The 17504-nt window shown below is 42.1% G+C and overlaps 1 protein-coding gene across 1 annotated transcript in view; it reads left to right on the top strand.

Annotated features, from left to right (window-relative positions):
• The first annotated feature begins 550 nt into the window (after positions 1-550).
• The window catches only part of LOC121578091 (peroxisome proliferator-activated receptor delta), a 46893-nt gene continuing 29939 nt past the window's right edge, over positions 551-17504 (top strand). The window contains 1 exon segment of the mRNA XM_041892197.2: positions 551-897. The gene's annotated coding sequence lies outside the window, so the exon portion shown is untranslated.

The raw sequence follows: 17504 nt of genomic DNA, 5'->3' as shown, positions 1-17504 counted from the left end.
ATGGCTATAGTTTGTTGAAAAGCAAAGTTCACGTTTAGCAATATATATAACAGTATATATAAACATATATCAGGTGGTGATTAAATAATTCCATCCAATCATTAATGATAATCATAACACGTTCTCTCTGTGGGTTACTGACAGTCACAATTATTATTATTATTATTATTATTATTATTATTATTATTACTGATATATACAGGATATATCATATTGCTGCAAACGTATAGGAGTTCTCAAACATATTATTGGTGATTTTAAACTTTTTACATGTTTTTTCTTTCCACACTGAGTAGGTCAGACTGGGTACAAAATATGGATAACGCACTGTGCACGTTCATTCCTAAAGTTGTGCACGTTCATTCCTAAAGTCTAAGTAAATGTTTTGAAAGCTAAACGTGAACTTTGCTCTTGTTGTTATTTGCCTTTTCATTTTGAAAAGCAAAGGGCGGTAAAATCGATACAGTGAACGCACTGACACACATGCGCTGATGACACAAACGCTACGTTGTACGTGCTCATTGGATTTTGTGACGTCAAACCACGACGACAGAAGTAGGTATGACAGATCGTGGAGCAGCGCTGTAGACTGAAGAAAAACAAAAAAACGTTGGGAATAACATGTCCTTCTACAGTTCGACCAACATGCTCTAGCTATTAACCTTCAAGATATGCAACGAATGAACTAATAGGCGACAAAGCGTTTTATATTAAGGTTTTTAAAAAGTCCCACTTCGAGTTTGTCAGGTAGAAGAAGCGGGTAAAACAGAAATAACGTTCCGTGTTTTCGTTAATGAACGTGGAATAAGAGTTGAGGAACACATCAGCAGGCGAAATTCGGACTCTCCAGGACCCAACTACCTACTGCTTGGAACAATTGTTTGCATGCAGAAAAAGGTAAAATGATATAAACTTGACCTTAACCAACGTTAGCATATCGTAAAGCTTGCCTAAACTTCTGAGCCTCAACTACACGCATAGCTAGCCAGCTAGTACTGTAACCAGCTCACATAAAATTAGCTAGGGAAGTTAAATATTTAACTTTTAGAGTTAAATGACAACAAGATAGTCAAACTGTGGGTCTAATGTCTCGGCACGGGACAAAGACATTTGTTTTTGTGTTGTTGTGGGTATATGAAACATCACGTGAGGGATTAGAACCAGATGACATGCTAATAAGCTAGCTAGCAAGCAAGCTATTTTAGCTAGCCAGTTAACTGCTAGCTATCAAAATCCAGTCTGTTTAGTTTGCTGACAAATTACCGTGGGTCATCCAGTTGAATACTGTACATATTTAAACATTTACAAAGTGGTCTAACTAACGTTAGCAATGTGTGGCTAGCTATCTAGCTTTCATTTTTACGATCTAGATGACTATAACTAGATGCTAATATGGCTAGCCAGCTCTTAGACAGTCTGTGTGTAACTAACGTTAGCTAACTGAAGTTCCCATTTTATCGCAACCCATGTCTGCTTTGGTGACATAATATTTACGCTGTAGGTAAATTATATGTAGCTATAGTTATACAAAAAAGTTGTAACCCAAAATATATATATATTTTTTTTTTTATCTTTCTTGTCTCATTTTACAACTTCATTACATCTGAGCGTTGTTTGGTCAGTGCCTTATCTAATCCAGTAGGGAGTGAGGGATTCCACCAGTGACCCATTCATTCCTTCAGTTTGCAGGATGACGGGTTTCCAGCTCATCATGTCAGTGAAATATACGTATTGTCCAATATAGTTACATTGACACTTGATTCCACCATGTCCCTACTTCACAAACAGAACATGAAACAGTTCAACTGAAGGTTGAACCATAGTGAATCCTCGGTTGTTTTAGCTGTTGATCAGGTTTTGAGTTGGCCTAGTTGTGGTTTGTTTGTCTATCGAGTAGCGCGTTAGTGGAAACAGTTGCGTAATGGCTGTACTAGTGTTTGAGTAATGTCAGGGATGTGTTTACTGTTTGTAGGGCTGTGACAATACCAGTATCACAATATTCTTTCCATGGCAATAATGAAAACACGAAGTAGATTTCATTATTTGGTCCTTTAAAAAAACAGGTGTATGTAAAATATTGTGTGCTATATCTTGGAAAATAAATAAATGTGACTCTGGATGACAACATAATGATGTTTGTTTCCAACATTAGGGCTGTTTTCCTGCTAGAGTATGCGATACTGGTATTGTCCTGGCCCTACTATCGAGTAGAGCGTTAGTGGAAACAGTTGCGTAATGGCTGTGCCAGTGTTTGAGTTTCTCCCAAACTCTTGTTCCCCCAGTGTATACCAGAGAGAAGCAGCCCACACTTTGGGCCGAAGGGCACTCGGAATACAGAGCAAAAACGATGATGATGATGATGCCGTTATGTTATTATCAACTATCTAGCCTCTCTGTGTCTCTCCTACTTTAGTCTTTTCTCTGTTTCTCGCATATACTCCCTCAGTCTCTTTCCTTCGGTGCTATTTCAGTCCATCACCATCTCTCCATCTCTTTTACTACCTCTTCAACTCCCATAAACTCTGCAACTCTTACTCATTAAATCTCTCTACTAATGTCTTTCTCTCTTTCTGTTCCCCCCACCCCCCTCCTGTTATCTCTCTCTTCCTCTTTTACCCCTGCTCCCCCCCTTTGGGGCTTTTTATGGCAGGGGGTAACACTGTCTGTCTGGAGAGTTGAGTTTCCTTCCTTCCTTGTACCCATTGCACTAATTCTAGCTCTCTCTCTCTCAGCTTTCCTGGTGGTGTGCTGTTACACACACACACACACGTCTGGCTGTGGGGGTCTTTTTAGGCTAGCTGGGAGCTAGGCCTAGCTAATGTCAGGGATGTGTTTATCATTGTTTGTAGAGCTGTAAGTATTGCCACAGCCCTAAAAATGAAAACAAAAAAATGAAAACAAGAAGCAGACAAAACTCTTTGGTCCTTTAAAAACCAGTTGTATATAAGATATTGTGTGCTGTAGCTTGGAAAATAAATACATGTGTCTGGATGACAACATAATGTTTGTTTCCAACATTAGGGCTGTTTTCCTAAAGAAGTTAAATCCGCTTTGTGTTTTGTTTCCTTGCCACTATACTAACGAGTATCGCAATACCGGTATCGTCCTGGCCCTAGTTGTTTGTCTAGATGGGTCCAATTTTCCCCCTGCTGTCAAGCAAGGTAGCAACTAGCAAGCAACAGTTGTTTGCCAGCAGAGTCTGTAAAGCAGAGTTTAAGGGGTCTGTGAATAGCACTATCTCCAGAAAGTGGGTTGATCTATCCAATTAGATGCTTAATTGCGTTACTCAACTTATTATGGGTTTAGTGGTCGTGAAGCAAGGTAAGCTACCAGCTCTGGGTGCATCTCAGTGATATGGGCCCCTAGTTGTGGGCAAACGAGCTTATTTGACAAAGGCTGCTTTATTCTATTTGTTTAGTTTAACTTATTAGTTAATATGACTAGAGGTTAGGAAGCCAGGGGTCTTCAACCTTTTCTTGCCCAGGGACCCCGTCCCAGGCAAACCGGCGACCCAGGGACCCCCATCATACGTTAGCCCCCCAAAAAATGCACGTCTTGTCTTGACATGAATGATGATGGCAAGGAGGAGTAATCAACATTTTAAAATGAATAGATTTGGTAGACAGTTTTCCATTATTTTGACCTCCCCACATTATAATTGGAAGAGGAAGTGTAAATTCTAACATGGCTTATTAGCTAGAAAGGTAACTTAAAACACATTTTCGCTTAGAGCAGCTGTTTAGCTGGTTAAACAAAGGTTAGCCATGTGTTGGCAAAAATATACGTCCAAGTCAAGAAAGCTTACTGGCACTTGCCGCCAGGGTTGCAGTCAATTCTATTTCAATTCAGGAAGTACACTGAAATTCCAATTCTCTCCAATGCTTTTCAATTAGGAAAATTTGAACTGGGTTGAATTTCTGAATTGAAATGGAATTGACCCCAACCCTTATTGTCGCACTGGTAGCCTATTCACGGGTAGCCTATGTCAGATTGTGTAATTTGCTCAATGTTAGGATTTGAGAAAGAGAACATTAGAAAAATGATATTATCCTTTTTTCTACGGTAGGTATGTAATAAAAAAAAAATTATTCTGTTGTTAGCAATATTCATAACTGGGGGGGATACATTTTTTGTTATATACAGTGCATTCAGAAAGTATTCAGACCCCTTGTCTTTTTACACATTTTGTTACATTACAGCCTTGTTCTAAAATTGATTAAATTAATTGTTTTCCTCATCAATCTACACACAATACCCCATAATGGCAAAGTGAAAACAGGTTTTTAGAAATTTTAGCAAATGTCTAAAACATTTTTTTAAACATACCTTATTTACATAAGTATTCAGACCCTTTGCTATGAGACTCGAAATTGAGCTCAGGTGAATCCTGTTTCCATTGATCATCCTTGAGATGTTTCTATAACTTGATTGGAGTCCACCTGTGGTAAATTCAGTTGATTGGACATGATTTGGAAAGGCACACACCTGTCTATATAAGGTCCCACAGTTGACAGTGCATGTAAGAGAACAAACCAAGCCATGAGGTTGAAGGAATTGTCCGTAGAGCTCCGAGATAGGATTTTGTCGAGACACAGATCTAGGGAAGGGTACTAAAAAATGTCTGCAACATTGAAGGTCCCCAAGAACACAGTGGCCTACGTCATTCTTAAATGGAAGAAGTTTGGAACCACCAAGACTCTTCATAGAGCTGGCCAAACTGGGCAATCGGGGGAGAAGGGCCTTTTGTCAGGGAGGTGACCATGAACCCGATGGTCACTCTGACAGAGCTCCAGAGTTCCTTGGTGGAGATGGGAGAACCTTCCAGAAGGACAACCATCTCTGCAGCACTCCAACAATCAGGCCTTTTATAGTAGAGTGGCCAGACAGAAGCCACTCCTCAGTAAAAGGCACATGACAGCCCACTTGGAGTTTGCCAAAAGGAACCTAAAGGACTCTCAGACCATGAGAAAAAAGATTCTCTGGTCTAATGAAACCAAGATTGAACTCTTTGGCCTGAATTCCAAGCGTCACGTCTGGAGGAAACCTGGCACCATCCCTACGGTGAAGCATGGTGGTGGCAGCATCATGCTGTGGGGATGTTTTTCAGCGGCAGGCACTGGGAGACTGGTCAGGATCGACGGGAAAGATGAACAAAGCAAAGTACAGAGAGATCCTTGATGAAAACCAGCTCCAGAGTGCTCAGGACCTCAGACTGGAGCGAAGGTTCAACTTCCAACAGGACAACGACCCTAAGCACACAGCCAAGACAACACAGGAGTGGCTTCGGGACACGTCTCTGAATGTCCTTGAGTGGCCCAGCCAGAGCCCGGACTTGAACCCGATCGAACATCTCTGGAGAGACCTGAAAATAGCTGTGCAGCGACGCTCCCCATCCAACCTGACAGAGCTTAAGAGGATCTGCAGAGAAGAATGGGGGGAAACTCCCCAAATACAGGTGTGCCAAGCTTGTAGCGTCAAACCCAAGAAGACTCGAGGCTGTAAACACTGCTAAAGGTCCTTCAACAAAGTACTGAGTAAAGGGTCTGAATACTTATGTAAATGTGATAAGTGCATTGTTGACGTCGTCCCAACAGTGACCGTGCGTACATACCCCAACCAGAAGCCATGGATTACAGGCAACATCCGCACTGAGCTAAAGGGTAGAGCTGCCGCTTTCAAGGAGTGGGACTATAACCAGGACGCTTATATGAAATCCTGCTATGCCCTCAGACGAACCATCAAACAGGCAAAGAGTCAATACAGGACTAAGATTGAATCGTACTACACCGGCTCTGACGCTCGTTGGATGTGGCAGGGCTTGAAAACTATTACAGACTACAAAGGGAAGCACAGCCGAGAGCTTCCCACTGACACAAGCCTACCAGACTATCTAAATCATTTCTATGCTCGCTTCGAGGCAAGCAACACTGAAGCATGCATGAGAGCATCAGCTGTTCCGGATGACTATGTGATCATGCTCTCCGTAGCCGTGAGTAAGACTTTTAACCTCTACGGGATCGTTGTCCCATATATGGGACGGTTGAGCTAACGTGCGCTAATGTGATTAGCATGACTGTTGTAAGTAACAGCAAACTTTCCAGGACATAGACATGTCTTATATGGGCAGAAAGCTGACATTCTTGTTAATCTAACTGCACTGTCCAATTTACAGCAGCTATTACAGTGAAAAAATACCATGCTATTGTTTGAGGAGAGTGCACAACAACAAAAAACGTATCACGGCAACTGGTTTGATACATTCACCTCTGAAGGTAAATAATGTACTTACATTCAGTAATCTTGCTCTGATTTGTCATCCTAAGTGTCCCAGAGATAAAATGTTTCATAGTTATGTTTGATAAAATCAAATTTTATATTCAAATGTAGGAACTGGGTTCTACAGTTTGAACCCCTGCTGTCTCTGGCGCCACAACCCACCCCACCCGGCCATCTAGATGTGTGAAAGTTAGTATATAAGCTAATGATCCATGTATGACATTCCTGGGAGTGTGTAAACTTACATTTTCTATTCCCATACCATTTTTGTATGTTCTCTATAGTTATGTACTTGAAAATGTATCAATTGACCAATTCGGCACATTTGGGCAGACTTGATACAAAATAGTCCAGAATTAGCAACGCTTCACTGGATCAATCTGAAACTTTACACACACTGCTGCCACCTAGTGGCCAATATCTAAATTGTGCCTAAACTGCAATATTATATTGTGGCCATTTCAAACATGATGGAACAAAAAAAATAGAAAATGCATGTTTTTTTGTTTGTATTATCTTTTACCAGATCTAATGTGTTATATTCTCCTACATTAATTTCACATTTCCACAAACTTCAAAGTGTTTCCTTTCAAATGGTATCAAGAATATGCATATCCTTGCTTCAGGTCCTGAGCTACAGGCAGTTAGATTTGGGTATGTCATTTTAGGTGAAAAAAAGGGTGTGATCCTTAAGAGGTTAAGCAGGTAAACATTCACAAGGCTGCAGGGCCAGACGGATTACCAGGATGTGTACTCCGAGCATGCGCTGACCAACTGGCAAGTGTCTTCACTGACATTTTCAACATGTCCCTGACTGAGGCTGTAATACAAACATGTTTCAAGCAGACCACCATAGTCCCTGTGCCCAAGAACACTAAGGTAACCTGCCTAAATGACTACCGACCCGTAGCACTCACATCTGTAGCCATGAAGTGCTTTGAAAGGCTGGTCATGGCTCACCCTAGTCTCCAGCCATCGTAGTCATAGACTGTTCTCTCTGCTACCGCACGGCAAGCGGTACCAGAGCGCCAAGTCTAGGTCCAAAAGGCTTCTTAACAGCTTCTACCCCCAAGACATAAAACTCCTGAACAGCTAATCATGGCTATCCGGACTATTTGCATTGCCCCCCCACCCCAACCCCCTCTTTTACGCTGCTGCTACTCTGTTTATTATTTATGCATAGTGACTTTAACTCTACCTACATGTACATATTACCTCAATTACCTCGACTAACCAGTACCCCCGAACATTGACTCTGTACCGGTACCCCCTGTATATACAGTGAGGGGAAAAAGTATACGATCCCCTGCTGATTTTGTACGTTTGCCCACTGACAAAGACATGATCAGTCTATCATTTTTAATGGTAGGTTTATTTGAAGAGAGAGAGAGACAGAATATCAACAGAAAAACACATGTTTTGATTTGCATTTTAATGAGGGGAAAAAGTATTTGACCCCTCTGCAAAACATGACTTAGTACTTAGTGCAAAACCCTTGTTGGCAATCAGAGGTCAGACGTTTCTTGTAGTTGGCCAGCAGGTTTACCCACATCTCAGGAGGGATTTTGTCCCACTCCTCTTTGCAGATCTTCTCCAAGTCATTAAGGTTTCGAGGCTGACGTTTGGCAACTCGAACCTTCAGCTCCCTCCACAGATTTTCTATGGGATTAAGGTCTGGAGACTGGCTAGGCCACTCCAGGACCTTAATGTGCTTCCTCTTGAGCCACTCCTTTGTTGCCTTGGCTGTGTTTTTGGGTCATTGTCATGCTGGAATACCCATCCACGACCCATTTCCAATGCCCTGGCTTAGGGAAGGAGGTTCTCACCCAAGATTTGACGGTACATGGCCCCGTCCATCGTCCCTTTGATGCGGTGAAGTTGTCCTGTCCCCTTAGCAGAAAAACACCCCCAAAGCATAATGTTTCCACCTCCATGTTTGACGGTGGGGATGGTGTTCTTGGGGTCATAGGCAGCATTCCTCCTCCTCCAAACACGGCGAGTTGAGTTGATGCCAAAGAGCTCGATTTTGGTCTCATCTGACCACAACACTTTCACCCAGTTCTCCTCTGAATCATTCAGATGTTGATTGGCAAACTTCAGACGGGCCTGTATACAGTGGGGAGAACAAGTATTTGATACACTGCCGATTTTGCAGGTTTTCCTACTTACAAAGCATGTAGAGGTCTGTAATTTTTATCATAGGTACACTTCAACTGTGAGAGACGGAATCTAAAACAAAAATCCAGAAAATCACATTGTATGATTTTTAAGTAATTAATTTCCATTTTATTGCATGACATAAGTATTTGATCACCTACCAACCAGTTAGAATTCCGGCTCTCACAGACCTGTTAGTTTTTCTTTAAGAAGGCCTCCTGTTCTCCACTCATTACCTGTATTAACTGCACCTGTTTGAACTCGTTACCTGTATAAAAGACACCTGTCCACACACTCAATCAAACAGACTCCAACCTCTCCACAATGGCCAAGACCAGAGAGCTGTGTAAGGACATCAGGGATAAAATTGTAGACCTGCATAAGGCTGGGATGGGCTACAGGACCATAGGCAAGCAGCTTGGTGAGAAGGCAACAACTGTTGGCGCAATTATTAGAAAATGGAAGAAGTTCAAGATGACGGTCAATCACCCTCGGTCTGGGGCTCCATGCAAGATCTCACCACGTGGGGCATCAATGATCATGAGGAAGGTGAGGGATCAGCCCAGAACTACACGGCAGGACCTGGTCAATGACCTGAAGAGAGCTGGGACCACAGTCTCAAAGAAAACCATTAGTAACACACTACGCCGTCATGGATTAAAATCCTGCAGCGCACGCAAGGTCCCCCTGCTCAAGCCAGCGCATGTCCAGGCCCGTCTGAAGTTTGCCAATGACCATCTGGATGATCCAGAGGAGGAATGGGAGAAGGTCATGTGGTCTGATGAGACAAAAATAGAGCTTTTGGTCTAAACTCCACTCGCCGTGTTTGGAGGAAGAAGAAGGATGAGTACAACCCCAAGAACACCATCCCAACTGTGAAGCATGGAGGTGGAAACATCATTCTTTGGGGATGCTTTTCTGCAAAGGGGACAGGACGACTGCACCGTATTGAGGGGAGGATGGATGGGGCCATGTATCGCGAGATCTTGGCCAACAACCTCCTTCCCTCAGTAAGAGCATTGAAGATGGGTCGTGGCTGGGTCTTCCAGCATGACAACAACCCGAAACGCACAGCCAGGGCAACTAAGGAGTGGCTCCGTAAGAAGCATCTCAAGGTCCTGGAGTGGCCTAGCCAGTCTCCAGACCTGAACCCAATAGAAAATCTTTGGAGGGAGCTGAAAGTCCGTATTGCCCAGCGACAGCCCCGAAACCTGAAGGATCTGGAGAAGGTCTGTATGGAGGAGTGGGCCAAAATCCCTGCTGCAGTGTGTGCAAACCTGGTCAAGACCTACAGGAAACGTATGATCTCTGTAATTGCAAACAAAGGTTTCTGTACCAAATATTAAGTTCTGCTTTTCTGATGTATCAAATACTTATGTCATGCAATAAAATGGAAATTAATTACTTAAAAATCATACAATGTGATTTTCTGGATTTTTGTTTTAGATTCCGTCTCTCACAGTTGAAGTGTACCTATGATAAAAATTACAGACCTCTACATGCTTTGTAAGTAGGAAAACCTGCAAAATCAGCAGTGTATCAAATACTTGTTCTCCCCACTGTATGTGCTTTCTTGAGCAGGGGGACCTTGCGGGCGCTGCAGAATTTCAGTCCTTCACGGCGTAGTGTGTTACCAATTGTTTTCTTGGTGACTATGGTCCCAACTGCCTTGAGATCATTGACAAGATCCTCCCGTGTAGTTCTGGCTGATTCCTCACCGTTCTCATGATCATTGCAACTCCACAAGGTGAGATCTTGCATGGAGCCCCAGGCAGAAGGAGATTGACAGGTCTTTTGTGTTTCTTCCATTTGCAAATAATCGCACCAACTGTTGTCACCTTCTCACCAAGTTGCTTGGCGATGGTCTTGTAGCCCATTCCAGCCTTGTGTAGGTCTACAATCTTGTCCCTGACATCCTTGGAGAGCTCTTTGGTCTTGGCCATGGTGGAGAGTTTGGAATCTGATTGATTGCTTCTGTGGACGGGTGTCCTTTATACAGGTAACAAACTGAGATTAGGAGCACTCCCTTTAAGAGTGTGCTCCTAATCTCAGCTCGTTACCTGTATAATAGACACCTGGGAGTCAGACATCTTTCTGATTGAGAGGGGGTCAAATATGTATTTCCCTCCATTAAAATGCAAATCAATTTATAAAATTTTTGACATGCGTTTTTCTGGATTTACTGCTGCTCTTTAATTATTCTCAATTTTCTATTTTTTTACTTATCACTATTTTTTCTTAAACTACGTTGTTGGTTAATTGCTTGTAAGCATTTCACTGTAAGGTATACCTGTTGTATTCGGAGCATGTGGCAAATAACATTTATTTTTATTTTTTATAAATGTGTAAAAATGTCTAATAACCTGTTTTTGCTTTGTCATTATAGGGTATTGTGTGTAGATTGATTAGGGGGGGAACTATTTAATCAATGTTAGAATAAGGCTTTAACGTAAACAAATGTGGAAAAGATTAATGGGTCTAAATACTTTCCGAATGAACTGTGTGTGTGTGTGTATGTATGCATGCATGTATGTATGTTTATATGTATATACAGTGAGGAAAAAAAGTATTTGATCCCCTGCTGATTTTGTACGTTTGCCCACTGACAAAGAAATGCTCAGTCTATAATTTTAATGGTAGGTTTATTTGAACAGTGAGAGACAGCATAACAACAAAGAAATCCAGAAAAACACATGTCAAAAATGTTAGGAGAACTGGGTGAAAGTGTTGTAGTCAGATGAGACCAAAATGGAGCTCAGGGCCATGTACCGTCAAATCTTGGGTGAGAACCTGCTTCCCTCAGCCAATGCTTTGAAAATGGTTGTGGATGGGTATTCCAGCATGACAATGACCCAAAACACACGGCCAAGGCAACAAAGGAGTGGCTCAAGAAGAGGCACATTAAGGTCCTGGAGTACAAAATCAGCAGGGGATCAAATACTTTTTTCCCTCACTGTATATATACAGTACCAGTGGAAAGTTTGGACACACCTACTAATTTAAGGTTTATTCTTTATTTTTTACTATTTTATACATTGTAGAATAATAGTGAAGACATCAAAACTATGAAATAGCACATGGAATTACAGTGGGGAAAAAAAGTATTTAGTCAGCCACCAATTGTGCAAGTTCTCCCACTTAAAAAGATGAGAGAGGACTGTAATTTTCATCATAGGTGCACGTCAACTATGACAGACAAAATGAGAAAAAAAAATCCAGAAAATCACATTGTAGGATTTTTTATGAATTTATTTGCAAATTATGGTGGAAAATAAGTATTTGGTCAATAACAAAAGTTTCTCAATACTTTGTTATATACCCTTTGTTGGCAATGACACAGGTCAAACGTTTTCTGTAAGTCTTCACAAGGTTTTCACACACTGTTGCTGGTATTTTGGCCCATTCCTCCATGTAGATCTCCTCTAGAGCAGTGATGTTTTGGGGCTGTCGCTGGGCAACACGGACTTTCAACTCCCCTCCAAAGATTTTCTATGGGGTTGAGATCTGGAGACTGGCTAGGCCACTCCAGGACCTTGAAATGCTTCTTACGAAGCCACTCCTTCGTTGCCCGGGCGGTGTGTTTGGGATCATTGTCATGCTGAAAGACCCAGCCACGTTTCATCTTCAATGCCCTTGCTGATGGAAGGAGGTTTTCACTCAAAATCTCACGATACATGGCCCCATTCATTCTTTCCTTTACACGGATCAGTCGTCCTGGTCCCTTTGCAGAAAAACAGCCCCAAAGCATGATGTTTCCACCCCCATGCTTCACAGTAGGTATGGTGTTCTTTGGATGCAACTCAGCATTCTTTGTCCTCCAAACACGACTGAGTTGAGTTTTTACCAAAAAGTTATATTTTGGTTTCATCTGACCATATGACATTCTCCCAATCCCCTCTTCTGGATCATCCAAATGTACTCTAGCAAACTTCAGACGGGCCTGGACATGTACTGGCTTAAGCAGGGGGACACGTCTTGCACTGCAGGATTTGAGTCCCTGGCGGAGTAGTGTGTTACTGATGGTAGGCTTTGTTACTTTGGTCCCAGCTCTCTGCAGGTCATTCACTAGGTCCCCCCGTGTGGTTCTGGGATTTTTGCTCACCGTTCTTGTGATCATTTTGACCCCACGGGGTGAGATCTTGCGTCCCAGATCGAGGGAGATTATCAGTGGTCTTGTATGTCTTCCATTTCCTAATAATTGCTCCCACAGTTGATTTCTTCAAACCAAGCTGCTTACCTATTGCAGATTCAGTCTTCCCAGCCTGGTGCAGGTCTACAATTTTGTTTCTGGTGTCCTTTGACAGCTCTTTGGTCTTGGCCATAGTGGAGTTTGGAGTGTGACTGTTTGAGGTTGTGGACAGGTGTCTTTTATACTGATAACAAGTTCAAACAGGTGCCATTAATACAGGTAACGAGTGGAGGACAGAGGAGCCTCTTAAAGAAGAAGTTACAGGTCTGTGAGAGCCAGAAATCTTGCTTGTTTGTAGGTGACCAAATACTTATTTTCCACCATAATTTGCAAATAAATTCATTAAAAATCCTACAATGTGATTTTCTGGATTTTTTTTCCTCAATTTGTCTGTCATAGTTGACATGTACCTATGATGAAAATTACAGGCCCCTCATCTTTTTAAGTGGGAGAACTTGCACAATTGGTGGCTGACTAAATACTTTTTTTCCCCACTGTATGTAGTAACCAAAAAAAGTGTTAAACAAATCAAAATATATTTTATATTTGAGGTTCTTCAAAGTAGCCACCCTTTGCCTTGATGACAGTTTTGCACACTCTTGGCATTCTCTCAACCAGCTTCATGAGGAATGCTTTTCCAACAGCCTTGAAGGAGTTCCCACATATGCTGAGCATTTGTTGGCTGCTTTTCCTTCACTCTGCAGTCCAATTCATCCCAAACCATCTCAATCGGGTTGAGGTCAGGTGATTATGGAGGACAGCTCATCTGATGCAGCACTCCATCACTCTCCTTGGTGAAATAGCCCTTACGCAGCCTGGAGGTGTGTTTTGGGTCATTGTCCTGTTGGAAAACAAATGATAGTCCCACTAAGCGCAAACCAGATGCGATGGCGTATCGCTGCAGAATGCTGTGGTAGCCATGCTGGTTAAGTGTGCCTTGAATTCTAAATAAATCACAGACCGTGTCACCAGCAAAGCACCATCACACCACCTCCTCCATGCTTCACGGTGGGAACCACACATGTAGAGATCATCCGTTCACTTACTCTGCGTCTCACAAAGACACGGCGGTTGGAACCAAAAATCTCACATTTGGACTCATCAGACCAAAGCACAGATTTCCACCGTTCTAATGTTCATTGCTCGTGTTTCTTGGCCCAAGCAAGTCTCTTCTTCTTATTGGTGTCCTTTAGCAGTGGTTTCTTTGCAGCAATTCGACCATGAAGGCCTGATTCACGCAGTCTCCTCTGAACAGTTGATGTTGAGATGTGTCGGTTACTTGTGTCGGATAAAGTAATCCTTCTACCCCCCAAAAAAATAAAAGGAAAAAAATGTGTAAAGTGGTTATCCCACTGGCTATAGGGTGAATGCACCAATTTGTAAGTCGCTCTGGATAAGAGCGTCTGCTAAATGATGTAAATGTACTTGAACTCTGTGAAGCATTTATTTGGGCTGCAATCAGAGGTGCAGTTAATTGCCGATTTCTGAGGCTGGTAACTCTAATGAACTTATCCTCTGCAGCAGCGGTAACTCTGGGTCTTCCTTTCCTGTGGCGGTCCTCATGAGAGCCAGTTTCATCATAGCGCTTGAAGAACCATTTCAAAGTTCTTGAAATGTTCCGTATTGACTGGCCTTCATGTTTTAAAGTAATGATGGACTGTCTTTTCTCTTTGCTTATTTGAGCTGTTCTTGCCATAATATGGACTTGGTCTTTCACCAAAAAGGGCTATCTTCTGTATACACCCCCCCTCCCACACACCTCATTAAGACTACCTCATGAAGCTGGTTGAGAGAATGCCAAGAGTGTTCAAAGCTGTCATCAAGGCAGCTCTTAAGGACCAGTCCCTTTTTTTCCATTTTCGCCTAAAATGACATACCCAAATCTAACTGCCTGTAGCTCAGGACCTGAAGCAAGGATATGCATATTCTTGATACCATTTGAAAGGAAACACTTTGAAGTTTGTGGAAATGTGAAATTAATGTAGGAGAATATAGCACATTAGGTCTGGTAAAAGATAATAAATAAATAAAAATGCCTTTTCTATTTTTTGGGGGGGTTACATCTTTGAAATGCAAGAGAAAGGCCACAATATAATATTACAGTTTAGGAGCAATTTAGATTTTGGCCACTAGGAGGCAGCAGTGTGTGTGCAAAGTTTCAGATTGATCCAGTGAAGCATTGCAATACTGGACTATTTTGTATCAAGTCTGCCCAAATGTGCCGAATTGGTCAACTAATACATTTTCATGTACATAACTATAGAGAACATACAAAAATGTTATGGTAATACAAAATGTACATTTACACACTCCCAGGAATGTCATACATGGATCATTAGTTTATACAATAACTTTCACACATCTAGATGGCCGGGCGTGTTGGGTGTGGAGCCAGAGACAGCAGGGGTTCAAACTGTAGAACCCAGTTCCGATATTTGAATATAGAAATGTATTTTATCAAACATAACTATGATACATTTTATCTCTGGGACCCTTAGGATGACAAATCAGAGCAAGATTAGTACGTTATTTACCTTCAGAGGTGAATGTATCAAACCAGTTGCCGTGATCAGTTTTTTGTTGTGCACTCTCCTCACAATAGCATGGTATTTTTTTCAATGTAATAGCTACTGTAAATTGGACAGTGCAGTTGGATTAACAAGAATTTCAGCTTTCTTCCCATATAAGACATGTCTATGTCCTGGAAAGTTTGCTGTTACTTACAACAGTCATGCTAATCACATTAGCGCACGTTAGCTCAACCGTCCCGTATACAGGACACTGATCCCGTAGAAGTTAACAGTTTTTGGTTACTACTTGATTCCATATGTGTTGTTTCATAGTTTTGATGTCTTCACTATTATTCTACACTGTAAAAAAATTGTACTGTATTGACTGTTAGTGTATCTCCTAGCCAACTTTGAAGTATTTATATATTTTTTTGTTATTTCTTACATTATTTGTTCAGAACAGTTCTTGCAATATTACCTACAGCCGAAAATAACTAAATGTTACCAAACTCAACCATTAATCTTTTCCAGTGATGAAGACATGGATGTCTCATGGTATGGTGGGGAATGCAAAATGGGTCAACTCTGAGCACCTCTATCCAAAAAGTAACTTTCTGTCCACTTCTACCGTATACAAATATGTATAGAAAGTTTTGTTCAAATCAAAAGGGGTGCGGTCAAAGTGTTTGGAATCAAATGGAACGACCCTCCAGCCAGTAGATTAGCTCTGGCCCAGCCAGCCTCTCATTCCTGCCTAAGCTGCTCTAATTTAACACTTAATACATTCTTTGCTTTGTCTTAATCACAGCAAAGCTGGGGATTGTTGGGAAAGTTTTTAGAAGTTTAGCATTATGAACCCCTGCTGGGGTCTCCGGGCAGTCAGGCTCACCGGTCCGACGTCATTGATTGGTCAGAGAATGGGTTGTCTTTGATCATGTCACTGTTACAGGGCCTGGACGATACCAGTATCGCTATATTTTTCCCATGACAAAAAATGGAAACACAAAGTATACCAAATTCTTAGATCCTTTTAAAAAACCTGTTGTATGTAAAATATTCAAATCAAATGTTATTTGCCACATGCGCCGAATACAACTGGTGTAGACCTTACAGTGAAAGGCTTACTTACAAGCCCTTAACCAACAATGCAGTTTTTTAATAAATAAAAAAAGTGTTAAGTAGAAAATATAAAATAATTAAAGAGCAGGGGTAAAATGAAATAACAGTAGGGAGGCTATATACAGGGGGACCGGTACAGAGTCAATGTGCGGGGGCACCGGTTAGTCGAGGTAATATGTACATGTAGGTAGAATTATTAAAATGACTACGCATAAATAATAAACAGAGTAGCAGCAGCGTAAAAGAGGGGGGTGGGGTGGGGGGACAATGCAAATAGTCCGGGTAGCCATGACTAGCTGTTTAGGAGTCTTATGGCTTGTGGGTAGAAGCTGTTAATAAGCCTTTTGGACCTAGACTTGGCACTCCGGTACCGCTTGCCGCGCGGTAACAGAGAGAACAGTCTATGACTAGGGTGGCTGGAGTCTTTGACAATTTTGAGGGCCTTCCTCTGACACCGCCTGGTATAGAGGTCCTGGATGGCAGGAAGCTTGGCCCCAGTGATGTACTGGGCCGTACGCACTACCCTCTGTAGTGCCTTGCGGTCGGAGGCCGAGCAGTTGCCATACCAGGCGGTGATGCAACCAGTCAGGATGCTCTCGATGGTGCAGCTGTATAACTTTTTGAGGATCTGAGGTCCCATGCCAAATCTTTTCAGTCTCCTGAGGGGGAATAGCCTTTGTCGTGCCCCCTTCACGACTGTCTTGGTGTGTTTGGACCATGATAGTTTGTTGGTGATGTGAACACCAAGGAACTTGAAGCTCTCAACCTGTTCCACTACAGCCCCGTCAATGAGAATTGGGGGGTGCTCAGTCCTCTTGTTTTTCCTGTAGTCCACAATCATCTCCTTTGTCTTGATCACGTTGAGGGAGAGGTTGTGTCACGAGAATTTCTATCTCTAATACTCAAGCTCTGAATAATTCCCAGAGGGTGTAAGGCTCTGGTTTAATAATGAATTAAACAAATTCTCCAGTCTGCAAGAGATCAGCATTTTTATTCAATGAGAGCTCTGGCGCCAAAACCACACACAGCCTTTTTATATGCGTCCACACAAAGGACTTTGCTCCGCCCACCTTTAGGCGGCCAGTAAATTTCCACAGTATAGAATGTTTAAATAGGACAGTTTCTAAGTCTCCTTTCTCCTGGAATGTCTGTCTCAGCAGTTTCTAACCCCCTTCTCTGTTAGCGGGTTTATTGTCTTAACTTGAACACAGTTTACACAGTCATACAGTATCAGGCTGGAAATCTTTGAGTCA

Source organism: Coregonus clupeaformis, chromosome 12 (assembly GCF_020615455.1).
Source record: "Coregonus clupeaformis isolate EN_2021a chromosome 12, ASM2061545v1, whole genome shotgun sequence".
NCBI lineage: Eukaryota > Metazoa > Chordata > Actinopteri > Salmoniformes > Salmonidae > Coregonus > Coregonus clupeaformis.
The sequence above is the reverse complement of the archived record's forward strand: the minus strand, read 5'-3'. Positions and strand labels throughout refer to the sequence as shown.